The sequence below is a fragment of the Dermacentor albipictus genome, chromosome 4 (assembly GCF_038994185.2).
Source record: "Dermacentor albipictus isolate Rhodes 1998 colony chromosome 4, USDA_Dalb.pri_finalv2, whole genome shotgun sequence".
NCBI lineage: Eukaryota > Metazoa > Arthropoda > Arachnida > Ixodida > Ixodidae > Dermacentor > Dermacentor albipictus.
Genome location: NC_091824.1, coordinates 152,631,447 through 152,645,093, shown reverse-complemented (window position 1 = coordinate 152,645,093; position 13,647 = coordinate 152,631,447). Strand labels below are relative to the sequence as shown.

Below are 13,647 nucleotides of genomic sequence, written 5' to 3'. Positions count from 1 at the left end.
ATAGAAACCTTGCGACGTTGCATCGCCTTGATGATGAGCCTAGGTTTATGTCGTCGTTCTTTACATATAAAGACCCAATGAAGTAAACGTAGGTACGTACGATTCTATAACACTTTGTCGCACATCACGTCACAATCCGTGTTTCTCTCGCTGACGACCGTTCAGTGCCTTTGCAGAACTCAATAGTCGCCATGTGTACATTCGCGCCGAACGGCAGCAGTATACAAATCCTCCCGCTGCGGTCATACGATCGCCGTCAACGTGGCCGTCGTCTTGCTACTGTCGTCAAGCGCACCTACGCTCGCGTCACACACGCAACTACTCGATTTGCACAAAGGCGTTGTCCCGCCTGGCAAAGCTCTGCAGAATCCTAAACAGCGCTAAATGGCCAGCTATCTGCATATTATTTGTGATGCGTCTAAATGTAAACGACAACACAAAATCTACGGTTCTCTATCCCTTATTCGCAGATCTATGAAAAAGCAGTTGCTTAGGTGCAAACTGGTCTCCTTGTTTCTTGGGGGCTGAACGGACTAGTATGGAGGCAATATATTAAGGAACATGCCAAAGCGAACGTCGCAAAAGGTGAATTTTTTACGCCCAACACACGCTTTCTTTAGTATTGAATCATACGCGCTGGATTATTAGAGAGAGCATGTGATAGAGAGGAGGAAGGATAACCAAATGTCAATGGCAAATGGCGATCACCAATTATTTTCCAGCCTATGAGACACAAACAACAGAATGTGTTTAATGCGAGGGGAAAACATACATTATAGCCCCAACTAGCCCAACGCTCTACCTTGATGATTACCGATTCCTACTTTGACGAAGAAGGACTGCCAGGTTGCCGAAAGCATCCCATTCTGTAGCGCACCATAGCATCAAATGCCATTGTGCGCTACACATAGCTGGATTTCAAGAGGCACGTAGTTTCTTCTCCTACAGACAGTGAGCAAAAGACCGTTCGAAGAGATCAACCAAGAAGGATTGAGAAGGTAATTATGCGACAGAACAAGATAGATATGCGAAGGCTCATAGAGAAAAACCCATACAATATTTAGGAAACCTTGGTAAAGGCGCCTGTCAACCACGGCGCCAGACACAGTTCGGTCACGTAATACAGCCGTATCTTCTTATAGCAATACACGCACACGCGGTAAAGCTGCATCTGGTCGCGGTGACTCCCGTGGAATCATTTCGACACTGTGGCGCTTGTCTTGGACATAAGGCACAAAAAGGTTCGCCAGGTATCTCAACGATTCAGTGGTCATGAATATACTCGCCTCGGCAGCTGCACTCAGATTGGGTCGGAATGCAGAAACCATCGATGCTTACATGTTTATATGCACCTCAAGAAACCTGAGCTTGTAACCCCTCCCTCCCCTCCCACTGCGGCGTCCATTAAAGCCGAGAGGGCAGCTCCGGTACTGTAAACATTACTAATAATTGAATCAGTAAATATATCCGGCTGCACTTGTGCGTCTCAAAGGACCGAATTGACAAGCATAAAATTATTATAGTGACCATGGCGGAACTTCCCTGAGTGCTCACTGAATATGACTGACACATTATTCGCTCTGTTCACTAGCAACATATTCGAACATCTACAGCTGCCTTAATGAAAATCCGTTAGTTGCAGAGATTATAACCGAATAAAATAAAGAAGCAGAATAACGTTCCTCCAGCTGTCGCAGCAAACGACGTCAAATAAGTGGTACCGCCATGGGTACAGAAAAAGAAAGTTACAAAAAAGATGTTTAAGAGAAAAGACGTGGGCATATGCGCCTCGCCGTTTGCACGCGATAGCCCACCTACCTGTCTCGCCATTAGCCCGTCGTTTTACTAATTACATTTCAGTCAATAAGAAACACAAACCTACAAATTTCCTTTCCACCCTTTCTTTCTTCCTTTGTTCTTCCCGTGCAGGCTAACGCCAGTCGCTGTCGCCTCCTTTAGCGTAACTGGAGAAAGTAATTTCGTTTTGCGCGTCCTTACAAAGGAACCATTCAAGGCAATACCTGAGGGCACTATAGGCCCACACAGATAGGCGTCGGTCGGCTCAAGACAACGTGGGAACACAGTTTGGGAAGCGTGCACGTGCTGTTCAAGTATCTTTCGGACAAACGGGAGGGCGCCAGTCTAACGGGACGTTGCCATCAACTCTTTGCTTCCGCTATTGTTTCCCTCGAGTATTTTCTTTCCTACCGCGAAGAAGGTGGCGCAGCATTGGCTGCGCGCTCGCGCGAGCGGCCCGCGGTCGATTCTGGACGCCGCGAGCGCTGGGTGCGCAGCCGCCTCGCACACAGACAGACGCACAGACGCAGCGCAGAGCGAGAGCCCGAAAGTGGGAGGGTGGCGGCAGCGTTGCTGCGCGCGGGGGGGGAACCGGAAGACAGAGCGGGAATCGGCAGCCACGGCGCGTCTGCGCAGTGCTCGGCGCTCCCTCGGCGCTGGCCAACATGGCGACCCTCGACGCCGGACGACCTTCGGCGTCGCAGCAACGCTTCTCCTTCCGGCGGCCCAGCCACGGCGCAGCGACGATGACCGCAGTCGAGCTCGAGCCCACGCTGTAGCCCTTTACCTGCCGGCGGCGGACACCACACGCCCGGGGTGTTCCGACGGGACAGCCTCAGTGACGCCTCTTCTCTTTCCCACCATCCCGAGCGAGGAAACGAAGGCTTCGCCTTCCGGGCCCCCTCTCTTCTGCGAGCCTCGAGTGAGTGAGAGAGTGTGAGGTGGGGGGAGACCCACGGGGGGGCGGCCCGCCGCCCGTTCAACCACCTCCCTCGCCTCCGCGGCGGTGGCTGGTCCGCGAGGAGGCGCGATGCCCTGGGCGCCTCAGCAGCGCACGCCTCGGCGCTGCGCCGCGGCCCGGGTCGGCCTGCCGCCGCCGCTGCTATCGCCGCCTTCTCCGGACCACAGCGCAGGCATCCAAAGCCCGGATTACCCGCGTCGCCAGCAGCGCTACTAGGGTAAGTCGCGATGGGACCGATCCCTCACGAATGCTGCCCACAGCGTGCAAACCGTACGTGCATTCGAATGCGGAGCGCGGGCCTTCCTAAGAGCAAAAACTGACACGATCACGCTTGTTAATCGTCTTTCCAAGAAGCACTTTTTTTTCACGAAACTATTAGGCATGCGGCGAGCACAGCAGCTAATCTCGTCGTTACCACGCGGTATTCTTCTTCTTTATTCTTCTCAATGTCAAAGCGACAAGAAAACAAAGGGGAAAATAACATTATACCGAGATGTCAGAAAAATCAAATGCAGGGTCTACCACTTCGCAACAGTCGTTGACGTCTCCACGATAGAATACAGCCTTTAGATTGGAATGTCACAACTTAATGGCAAAGTTAGCGCAGTATCTACTGCTGTAAGAATGAGGTGCTTGCTGAAGACAATGAAGGAAGGCCATTTTTTAAGCACATACAACAAATGACAACATTGCGCATGCAAACGCGATGCGATCAGCATTCCTTCATTCTTTCCTGGAGCCGTTTAATGAAGGCTAGCTCTGTATGATGTCCCGAACTGGCACTGGTTAATGTGATACCACTAGTTAACGACGACGACATCTAATTAAGAAGGCGTCGGAGATTAAAGCAGCACTATGCGTATAACTATAAACCAATTGCTTCTTATTGTATGCTATTACTTCCAAGTTTGTTTCACACAATTCTCCAAACCTTATTCCGGGCACGGAAAGGTACGATTAGTAAACGAACTTCAGGTAGACATGACGTCATTCTCAATTAGCAGACGGTAAGTACACATTCACCGATGCAAGGCCAAATTAGCACGCAAAACGACCTATAATAAAAAGAAAAATCAACACTTGGTACCCATGCGTAAGGGGGATTTTTGAAGGGACGAAAGGAGAAAAAAGTGATCTTTAAAGTGTGCACCAAGCCCCCAGCCGCCATAAAGTACAAGCCCCGAAAATTAAGTTGATACCTATTACCACTTGCGCCCACTTTGCTAGACTCGGAGAACAGTGTCATGTTTTACTGCGGATACGTCGAACACGAAAGCATAGACTTTATGTTCAGCAAAATGCGCACCGAAACAAACCATTTCGCTGAGGGCGCACTTTTCTTCAAGAACTTGCGTAATGGCATAATTCCTGTGGCGTCGTCCAAGGCGTGCGAGTTGTAGATTTCAAGTCATTAGGTTTGTGTATGCATATGGACATGTGTCACCACATGACAAACACTAAACCGTCTGTCTCTAGTAAAATAAAACATCCCCGACAGGCCCGTAACCAGGGGGAGTGTCAGGGTCTCCTGATACCCGCCAAAATTATCGCCGTGGCGATAGACTGTTCAACACAACTTACATACACGTCATCTTATTATACGTACATGTCAATATATGCATTATATGCGTATACTAACGTATACCAGTGAAGTACTTGGTCACCACGCGAAAATTACCGAACAGAAATCTTTCAAAATGGCTGCCATTGTTTCCGTAATACCTTTCCCGAAAATAATTGCTGGGTTTCCCGGCCTACTACAAATTGCACTTGTTGCCAGAACACAAACGGCTTTTTCTTATTGGTCGCGTCTGTACTTGCCAGAACCCTCTGTACTGTCACCATGGACCAACTGGCCCATGGAAAACCACACTACTAAACCTTTGGTCCTGCACGAGTGCACTTTGTGAGACATTCTTCAGGAACGTGATTGTCCCACTTACATGTGTCAGGGACAATGAGTCGATGACGTGCTGTAAGAAGCTTCGTTTACGTGTGTTCTCAAACGATACTCGACTTGAAGCTCTTCCTGTACTTTACCAAGTTGAGCACAACGCTGCCCTTTACTGACGAAGACGCTGCACTTTTGAAGAATTGCCGCGGATGATCATAAGCTGCAGTGACTACTTCTGTCGAGTGATGGCGCTGCTATCTACTTTCTTGAGTGGAGGTGGAATGTTCAGTGGAAGAGCGTTCTAGAACACGGGTGTTTTCTTCGCGTCTATACTGTTGTTATACGGAAAGCTGCACACTCGGCGTCGCGTCTTGTTTTTCACTTTTTGTCGGCCCGACATCGTTTGGCCTCTGCAGCTTGACTCCAGCACATGCTCTGAAAGCCAAAGGCCATGTCATGCTGAATAAACCGATCATCTTTAGTCCATCAAAGTTAAGTACTGTTGCGTTAGCTAAGTAGCTATAGAAGGAAGGCCAGCTGGGACTGCCTGGCTACAAGTACATGGCTATATTTCTGCCACAGGTGTCATAGGTCTCGTCTATGGTGTTCGCGGCAATATGTATCCCTTCGGCCACCTAAACCAAAACCTACTGTTGTTTCGCGCTTCGCTCAGTTTCTCCCTTTTTCCCACCAAAGTCGGGCATTGACGGCAGCAAGATATATCACTACAATCTGCGCCTCACGGGGCGCTGCAGCCTCATCGTCTGCATTTGTGGTTACTATTTGGCAAAAATTGCGAAAGTTCCCGGCATATGTTTCTAGCTTATCGCCGTGAATGCTGTGATGTTCTAATGAATTTTGTAATTTTCCTTACCCTGAACAAGGTCACTTCAAGAATGTTCTACTGTTTAGTAAGTAGATAAACGAGGTTCTTGCTCTTCTTTGTGTGTGCGTGTGGGTGTGTGTGTGCGTGTGCAAAAATTAAACATGCGACAGGATTCTAGTATCCTTTTATTAGGTAAGGTACAAGAAGGTTTACATAGTCTCGCCCAGAGGTTCAGCGCGGATGCTTGTCTGATGCAGAGCCGTCTGACGTCCGGCCATCGCCGTTAGTGTCAGAACAGCGGTCATACTGCAGCAGTTCGGACATGATGCCGTGATCTATGCAACAATGGCTGCAAGAACCATGGTGCAGTTAAACCGTAAATGTTATTTAACTAGAAAGAAGCCAAGCCTAGTGTCACAGTGCACGCGTAACAGTATGAACATAGAGCTTATTTGAAAACGAGACTGTGATACCCGGGTCGTTTCCCGTGCCTTGTGAATTCCTGCTGCGTTTCATGCACCTTGTCCACATTTTCAAGCCGACTGCGCACGCCGAAAAAGATCGTGATTTATCACTCTTGCTTTCGGCAAGCTGACATGCTGAATCGACTATTTTTTACTTTCGGCCACACCTGTACACGTCATTCACCAATACTTGCTCAGTAGTCGGTAAGTACTCCTTTATTCAGCACTTAATCAGTAGCTTGCTTTAATCGTATTCTCTTCTTAGCTTGATAAGGAGCTGCAGTACTGGAGTTCGCCACACGAAATCATACACATGGAAGAACAGTGTTTCTTTCTTGCACGCTTTGCCGTCATGAAAGCGCACAAGGTAATCACTATAGTTATAATATGCGTATGGAAATCATATGCAGTATGTTATTCATGAATGAGACCTATAGTGTGGAATAAAGAGAGAGAGAGAGAGAGAGACAGGTTGTACTCCGGTGGTAGTCGTATAAAAACCGGGGTTAAGCAGTTGGAGATAATGTTTACACAACGCTTCCACAACAGACGTACTTCTCGCATCTTGTGACATGTTTAAGCAATGTGATGATTATTATGACGATGATCATGATTATCCTGGTACTGATCTATGGCGCGTAACCGCTTTGGGAAATACGCGAAGAATCGGGCGGCCGCAGAAAACTCAATATAAATATGTGCTATAATAAGAAGCCAAAAGGTATGAAAAGTACATAGCGAGACTCTTGTGACTTGTCCATTGTCCTTCTTTAAGTTCTCTCACATATCTACTCGTATCGCTGTATTTCATTCTCCACTGCGCCCCATCAGTTGGGTCCTCGATGTTAAGGCATCTATTATTTTCTTGCCCCCATCTTGATTGCCCCCTACCTAATACTCTTTTTTTCCCAAAGTTAATCGCCGCTGCCTTCTTGCCTATGCAGCTCTGCCCCTTCTCCCGATTCGCAGCCGAGCCATCCCAATATCTACTATTGAATTTTAGATGCCATGTGTGCGGCTTTGAATATTCCTCGGATACAGAAAGTCCACTTAAGTTCAGCCACCTGCACCCTCTGAAAAGTGAACTACTTCTTTACAGCTGCTTCGGCTCCCCACAGCAAAGCTTGTCGTATTACATTCTTGCACTCCAGTCATTTTGCCTTTCTCTTGCTTGCAACGGATGACTTTTGAAATATCCATAATATTTCGCTGCACTGCTTTATTCTTTTGAAACTCGTTTTTACATGTTGACTTCGTATTTTAACGATGCCTCCTCCTCAGTGCCGTGTCTCTCGTCTAGTTTTAGGCCTACAATAAGTGATTTCTCGTCTTGCCGGCAAAGTATTTGTTCGGCTCTTGCTTACATCTTAACCCCTTTCCTCTAAATACTAACTTCAATGTTCGTATATCTCAGGAAGCTTCTTTTCGACATTGCAATGAAAACAAGAACACGCGCGTGGATGAAGTTATAAGGTGCCTCCGTGTCACAAAATCCGTCATTCGTTCAAAAGTAAATCTGCAGCTTACCTCTTTCTTTTTCTTTTTTTTTCTTTTTTGCAGGGTCAACAGCGAATGTTTATTCTTGCATCCTTGCTGCATATTCTCTCCCTGATCTAGACATATTTCTATGAGGCATTCTTTTTTTTTTCTGAGCATGCTCAGTTCACGCCTTGACATTGCCTGCGAAGGTTTCCCTAAATCGATGAAGACGACAGTGCGCATAAATGTTATTGTGTCTATTACAGCTTCGAGAGCAATAATTCGACATTCACATCTTAACGGGTCTCATTCTCGCACTGGTACCAGAATATTCACAAATTTATACGAGGGCGAATCAAAAAGTCTTTGTCCCCCCCCCCTTTTTTTTAGCCATATTACGGCTGTAAATGGCAAGTCAACATATACATTCCCAGCGGTGAACCTTCCTTGGAACGGCCCGGCCTTATCTGTCGGTAGCTCCGCGGCACGGCGCTGCTGTCAGTTGTTGAAAATGGCGGTTGTGCTTCACGCATCCACTGCATACGAGCATCGAAGTGTGATTCGTTTTCTGCAGAGCTAGTAACCAAAGCCCATCGAAATCCACAGGAAAATGCATCCCACGTATTGGGAAAGGTGTCTCGCTTTGAGAAATGTGAGGTGGTGGTGTTGGGAGTTCGCAAAAGGCCGTGAAGACTTGCGCGACAATGAGCGTTCAGGGAGGCGGCGTGCGTCGCTGAACAAGGGCATCTGAAATTTAGTGCAGCAATGGGACAAATGTATGAACCGGTGTAGGCACTAAGTGGAAAAATAGCGTGAGGTAGTAGAATAGTACGTATATTTGTAATTACCTGTATGTACCTTAATTAATAAAAACAGGGGCAAGGACTTGCTTATTTGCCTTCTTATATATATGAAGGAGAAGGATATGTAAAGCTCTTCACTATGGGTTATATATATATATATAAAAGTGTTTAGGCAAAGGATATTTCTCAGGTTCTAAATATGCTGCTCTTAAAAGCGGCCGCAACCTCCGCGCGCATTTCAATGCGTTTTCCGTGTCTACTTATAAAGAATGACGGTACATAGTTATCCTAGCTTTGTGTAACGCAATCCGCCGTACTTGCTCAGTGCCTCTGGTGTTGGGCTGCTGAGCACGAGGTCGCGGGATCGAATCCCGGCAACGGCGGCCGCATTTCGATGGGGGCGAAATGCGAAAACACCGGTGTGCTTAGATTTAGGTGCACGTTAAAGAACTCCAGGTGGTCGAAATCTATGGAGTCCTCCACTACGGCGCGCCTCATAATCAGAAGGTGGTTTTCGCACGTAAAACCCCATAATTTAATTTTTTTCGTGTAACGCTATATTACATTTCGATCTTCGAAAGGTCGTATGTTATTATCATCATCTTAAAAAATCATCGGTGAAAAACAAAAATCGCCCGAGATTTCTAATCTTCACTGACTTGCGCGAACATTACCAAGAGAACACACGAACCTTTCCTACGCTTGTCACCCCATTTGACTATATCGCTGCTACTTGCCTTACGTGTCAATTCTGCTGAGGTAATAAAACACTTCTAATATGGTATACACGCTACTTATATACTATGTTATATGGGGGGAGTTCCTATTTGAAAAGTTCATGGGGCATGTTGGAAAATAAATTACCCAACCACGAAAGGAAACTGCCAGGCGGCTTTGATCAAGCGGCCAGTTCAATGGTAATCAAGGAAACTGCGATCACGACGGCCAAGGAATAGTGACACGGCTAGTGGTATTGATTTGTTTTTTGAAGCACTCCTCCTTCCTAACAGAGTTTAATGCCTTCTTTCGTTTTTGTTGCTCCAGTCTGCAACGTTGTCTCTTACTGATGCATTACATACTGGCGCATGCGCCAATTATCGAAGCAGTCCAGGTGGTGCAGCCGCACAGAAACACGTACGCAGCTTAGCGCGTCCGGCGAATATCTCGCAAATATTTTATTAGCCATCTCATGCTACTAATTTAGGCGAGTTGGGATTGGAATTCCATGGTGGACACTCGGTGCAGGTACTACACGAATGAAGACCAGCCAGTATAGCGCTGTATTTGTCATTATTTCTTCCTGTGATTTCAGTGTCAGCACTGTGCTCAGTATCTGGCACGGAACAACTTTATCCGAGAAAGTAATATCCATGTGATAGTCTTGAACAATGCAATTCATAATTCTTCGAGCTTTAAACGTCTAACGAAGCTGTACCGCGATAACACGAAATTATGCTTCCACTCACGAACGATCATATCAGCTTCTTTCTGGCACAAGCGCAACCACGAGACAGGTTGGTACGTAAATGAAGTAAGAACGAGTGCGCGCTTTGCTGCTAGTTGTTTCCTGGCTTAAACTACGCAATCCTTGAACAGCACACCTATAGTTTCCAGCACACACGTCTGGATCGACTGCACCCCTGCTTTCAACTTTGTCCTCCACCTGGACTATCCCGACCACAGACAAAAGTACTTTGCCGACTGTGACTTGGCTTCGCTTTCACAAAATGATTTGCGTTCCGCGTCAAAAGCGAAAATTGTGCTGTTCGTAGCCACTGCTTAGGGATGTGACGAAACTACTGAAAATGTTCTTTGTCGCTGTCCTCGGTACAGCGTATACATGCTGTCGCTCGCGACCGCTCTGGCTTGTCTTGACGGCCGGCCGCTTTTTGAAAAGACAGTCTTGGAACGTGCGCCTATAGAGTCGTCACAGCACAATATTGTCAAAGCACTCTTCACAGATGTTCCCCAACTCCCCTATTTCTTTTTTCGTGCATTTGGCGCTCTTCATTATGTTTTATGTTTCCCTTTAATATTCCCCCATTGCAGGATAGCAAAACAGAAGCTGTTCCGGTTAACCCCCCTGTCATTTTCCATCCCATTTCTCTCTATCGTTCAAATGCTTTGCAGCATCACCATGTCTTCGGGACATTTCCTCGCCTTCACTCCCAGTCTCCTGTCTGAGCACTCCTTATTTGTCCCGCCACAATACGTATACGTTGAATATCACCAGTTGAGGTTGAAGATCATGACAGCGACTTCCTGCTTGCAAAGCAATTAGTTACCTGGCTGAACAGTCAAACAAGACCTCCCGCTACCCTTCCTCTGCTTTCGGAACGAACTTGTTCAACGTTCATGTCGATAAGTGGTATAAATTGCCCTCCACTCTACCCTTTGTGGATAACGGTATTCTCTGAAACAAGCAGTCACGTTTCACCAGTGACAGTTTCTCGTCCACACAAACGTGTTCCTACCGTAGTCCCCGTTCTTTTCCTCTGCACTCGTCCCTAAAGTCCCCACTTCCCCACCGCGCCCGACAAAACGTCGTACTATTGTTTCGCTTCCCTACGAGCCTTCTGGCTTTCATCTGCTGCTGTCGCGTAGGAAGAATAGTCGTGCGGGCGGCAGAGGGCTCGGACTTGTCGGGACGAAACCAAGGCCCGCGGCGCGAAACTGTCGCTCCCTTTTCTCCGCGGTAGCGCTTTTCTCTCGCCTGCTCTGTCGCTCGCTCGGTCGCCTGGCGAATCGGAGTAGAATCAGCGCCGGGGACAGTTTCATTAGCGCGAGCCTCGCAGCCAGCGTGCAGCGGTAGTACTACACCACTCTCGCTGCTCTGTTTTTATGTCCCTCACCCACTGCCGTCGCCTCTTTCTCATTCCCCCTGCCCTTTCGTCGCGCACAACGCCTCCAAGCCGAGCTTTAGCGATGACAACAGAAAGGCCGGCGGCGCGACGACGGCTGCTGGCGGTGATCATTAAGCGCCCCTGCACGACGACGGCTAGCGGTGGCAGCAGTAGCGCGACGCTCCCTATTCTCTCATGCTGAGCGTCGTTGTCGTCCCTTGCTTTCGAACAATGTGATTCACCGACTGGCAGGAGGTCAATCGGTTCACTCCCAGGCTCCGTACTCCTGCTGCGCTGTTGCTCTTCTGTCTTGTCTGTCGCAATGCGCCCGAGAGCGACGAATAAAAATAAACGCGGGAAGTGAAATCTAAGAGACACAAGTTGCGCACCGTTGTCACCGAAATGAGAGAACCGACGCCCCTTACTCCCACCAGCGCCTCAGTTTCCCTTATTTCGTGACTGCCTGGCTCTCCATTACTCACGGCGCGCTTATCACGGCCTGCTAATGACCTGGCCCTAAAACGGCGCCCGGTTTGCAAACGGCTCGGCCCGCCATCCTGCTGATAGCAGCCGGGTAAAGGAAGCGCGTGTGCGTTGGCCGGCACGCTAGGCCTTCGCTCCTTGTTGCGCTAGTCGTCTCTAGCAGCATCATCGGCCCGTGGCCGCTAATGGGATGCGGTGGGAGGTGGGTGGCGATGTGAACGCCGGCATAATGGAAAGAAAGGAGCGGTCCATCTGTTTGGCCTGCCTCGACCGGCTGGACCAGACAGTTGCCGGCTCCGCTGCTGCTGTGGCGTCGTCGTCCCGCGTCGGCATTCTCTTCTCCGATGTTGAAACATCTGACGGCAAGCGTAGGCAAGAGTAAGTTCGAGGTCGGGAGAGCTTATGGGAACGAGCTGTCTGTTGGAAGCACATGAAATGCAAGCGATTATGCCAACGAACTCAGTTACAAATAATTATCGATTTAGCTGTATTTAGTTCTGCATTTTTTTTACATTGTAGTACTTTAGCTTCTTTTTTATTAACCTTTTCTCAGTAGCGGACACGTGCAATCGTTGACGATCATCATTACTACTACCAAATGTTTCTCCCTTTTGGATCCTCTCAAGATGGGGAGAAAATTCGTGGATTTCGGTCTAACATACCCAACCGAATAAACTATGAACTGGGTATGCCGCTTTCGAAAACCGGATTCGTTTCCGCCGAGATCTTAATTAAGACATTTCCTATGACAACCGTGGGCACCCAGCTTGAGCTGAGTCTTTTGCATGTGCTGATTTTTATTGTTCTTGAAATCTATTTAACAGAAATAACATACAGTGGAACTAATTTAAGAGAGAAACTGAGATGAATAACCATCGGCAACATTGCCATGTTTTACTAAAACGGGATACCAAGCAGCGAAGCTGTGGTAAAAATATCATCAGTGAAAATTGGCACGTTCAAGAAGTGAGGGAAACATATAGAACCGGTGAAGACTTCACGTACTAAGATTTACCTGGAGCCCCCACTATGACATGCCTTAGTATCACAATGCGTTTCCGTGACGTAAAACCCCAGAATATAATTTAAAGGAACTGTAAGTTTATCATCTCGGTACGTATTCATAGTTCATGCGGCGCGTACTAGGGAGAGCGATGCAAGGAGGCCAACAATGTTACACATTGTATGCTGTTCTACACTGCGCGAGGTGAGGTGGTATAAAACGGGAACAAGAAATGTTACTAGAAGTGATGCGCGAGCACGCACAATAGCGTTCACTGCGCATTCAAAGGCAGTTGCAGAGCCCATTCGTCTTTACAAAGCGCCCCTGAACACAGCGCGAAATAAGATACTAAAGGATCAGACAAGAAACAGCGCTTACTCTCGACTAACAATTTTCCTTTATATATGTTACAAAGCATTAATACAAAGTCAGCGATGTGATAGTCACCATTAGCCGGCATTAAGAAAAAAGAAAACATGTTCCCTTTACCGTCGATGTTATCGCAGACTAGCTGACATATTCATGTCCACCTTTCGCAATATAAAAATGCTTGCATAATCCCTCTAATGAGTGCTTTTTCGTGCCTAAGCGAAACACTGGTATATTGAAGCAAATGCATGCTTTCACCGGCGATGCTGCTAAAGCAAGCAGGCGTAAGAATACAAAGCCCTTCGGTCTCTGTCGTGGCTTGAAGGAGCTACTAGAGCGCCGGACTATATCCCAAGCTTCAAGCCTTGACGCTTTGGCAGTCACCTGAAAGATCCTTCCTTACGGCTTGCTCATTCCACGGGCACGACTAAAGCAAGTTCGGAACGACCGTTCTCTCACTCTGTCTTCTTTCTGCCTCTGTGTTGCAAGTAGCAACTTCAGAAGAGGCTCTTGCCCTCAACTTATAATCGCTGAATTCATAATACGCATCCTGATTAGCCACCACCGTGACTAGAATAAAACAGTCAAATGTTGCATAAATTGTGCTATGCGGTGTTTAATTAAATAGCCAGATGTTTTTTTTTTTTTCAGTCATTATATGACGCCCTACATAGCGCTGAAAGCGTACTTATAAGGTCTCTCACTATGTATCCGGCTTATTCTTT

At 47.5% G+C, this 13,647-nt stretch overlaps 1 protein-coding gene across 1 annotated transcript in view; it reads left to right on the top strand.

Moving 5' to 3' along the window:
* The first annotated feature begins 2,407 nt into the window (after window positions 1-2,407).
* smog (G-protein coupled receptor 158 smog) overlaps window positions 2,408-13,647 on the top strand; it is a 226,614-nt gene continuing 215,374 nt past the window's right edge. The window contains exon 1 of the mRNA XM_065441820.2: window positions 2,408-2,975. The gene's annotated coding sequence lies outside the window, so the exon portion shown is untranslated. The remainder of the gene's footprint in view (window positions 2,976-13,647) is intronic.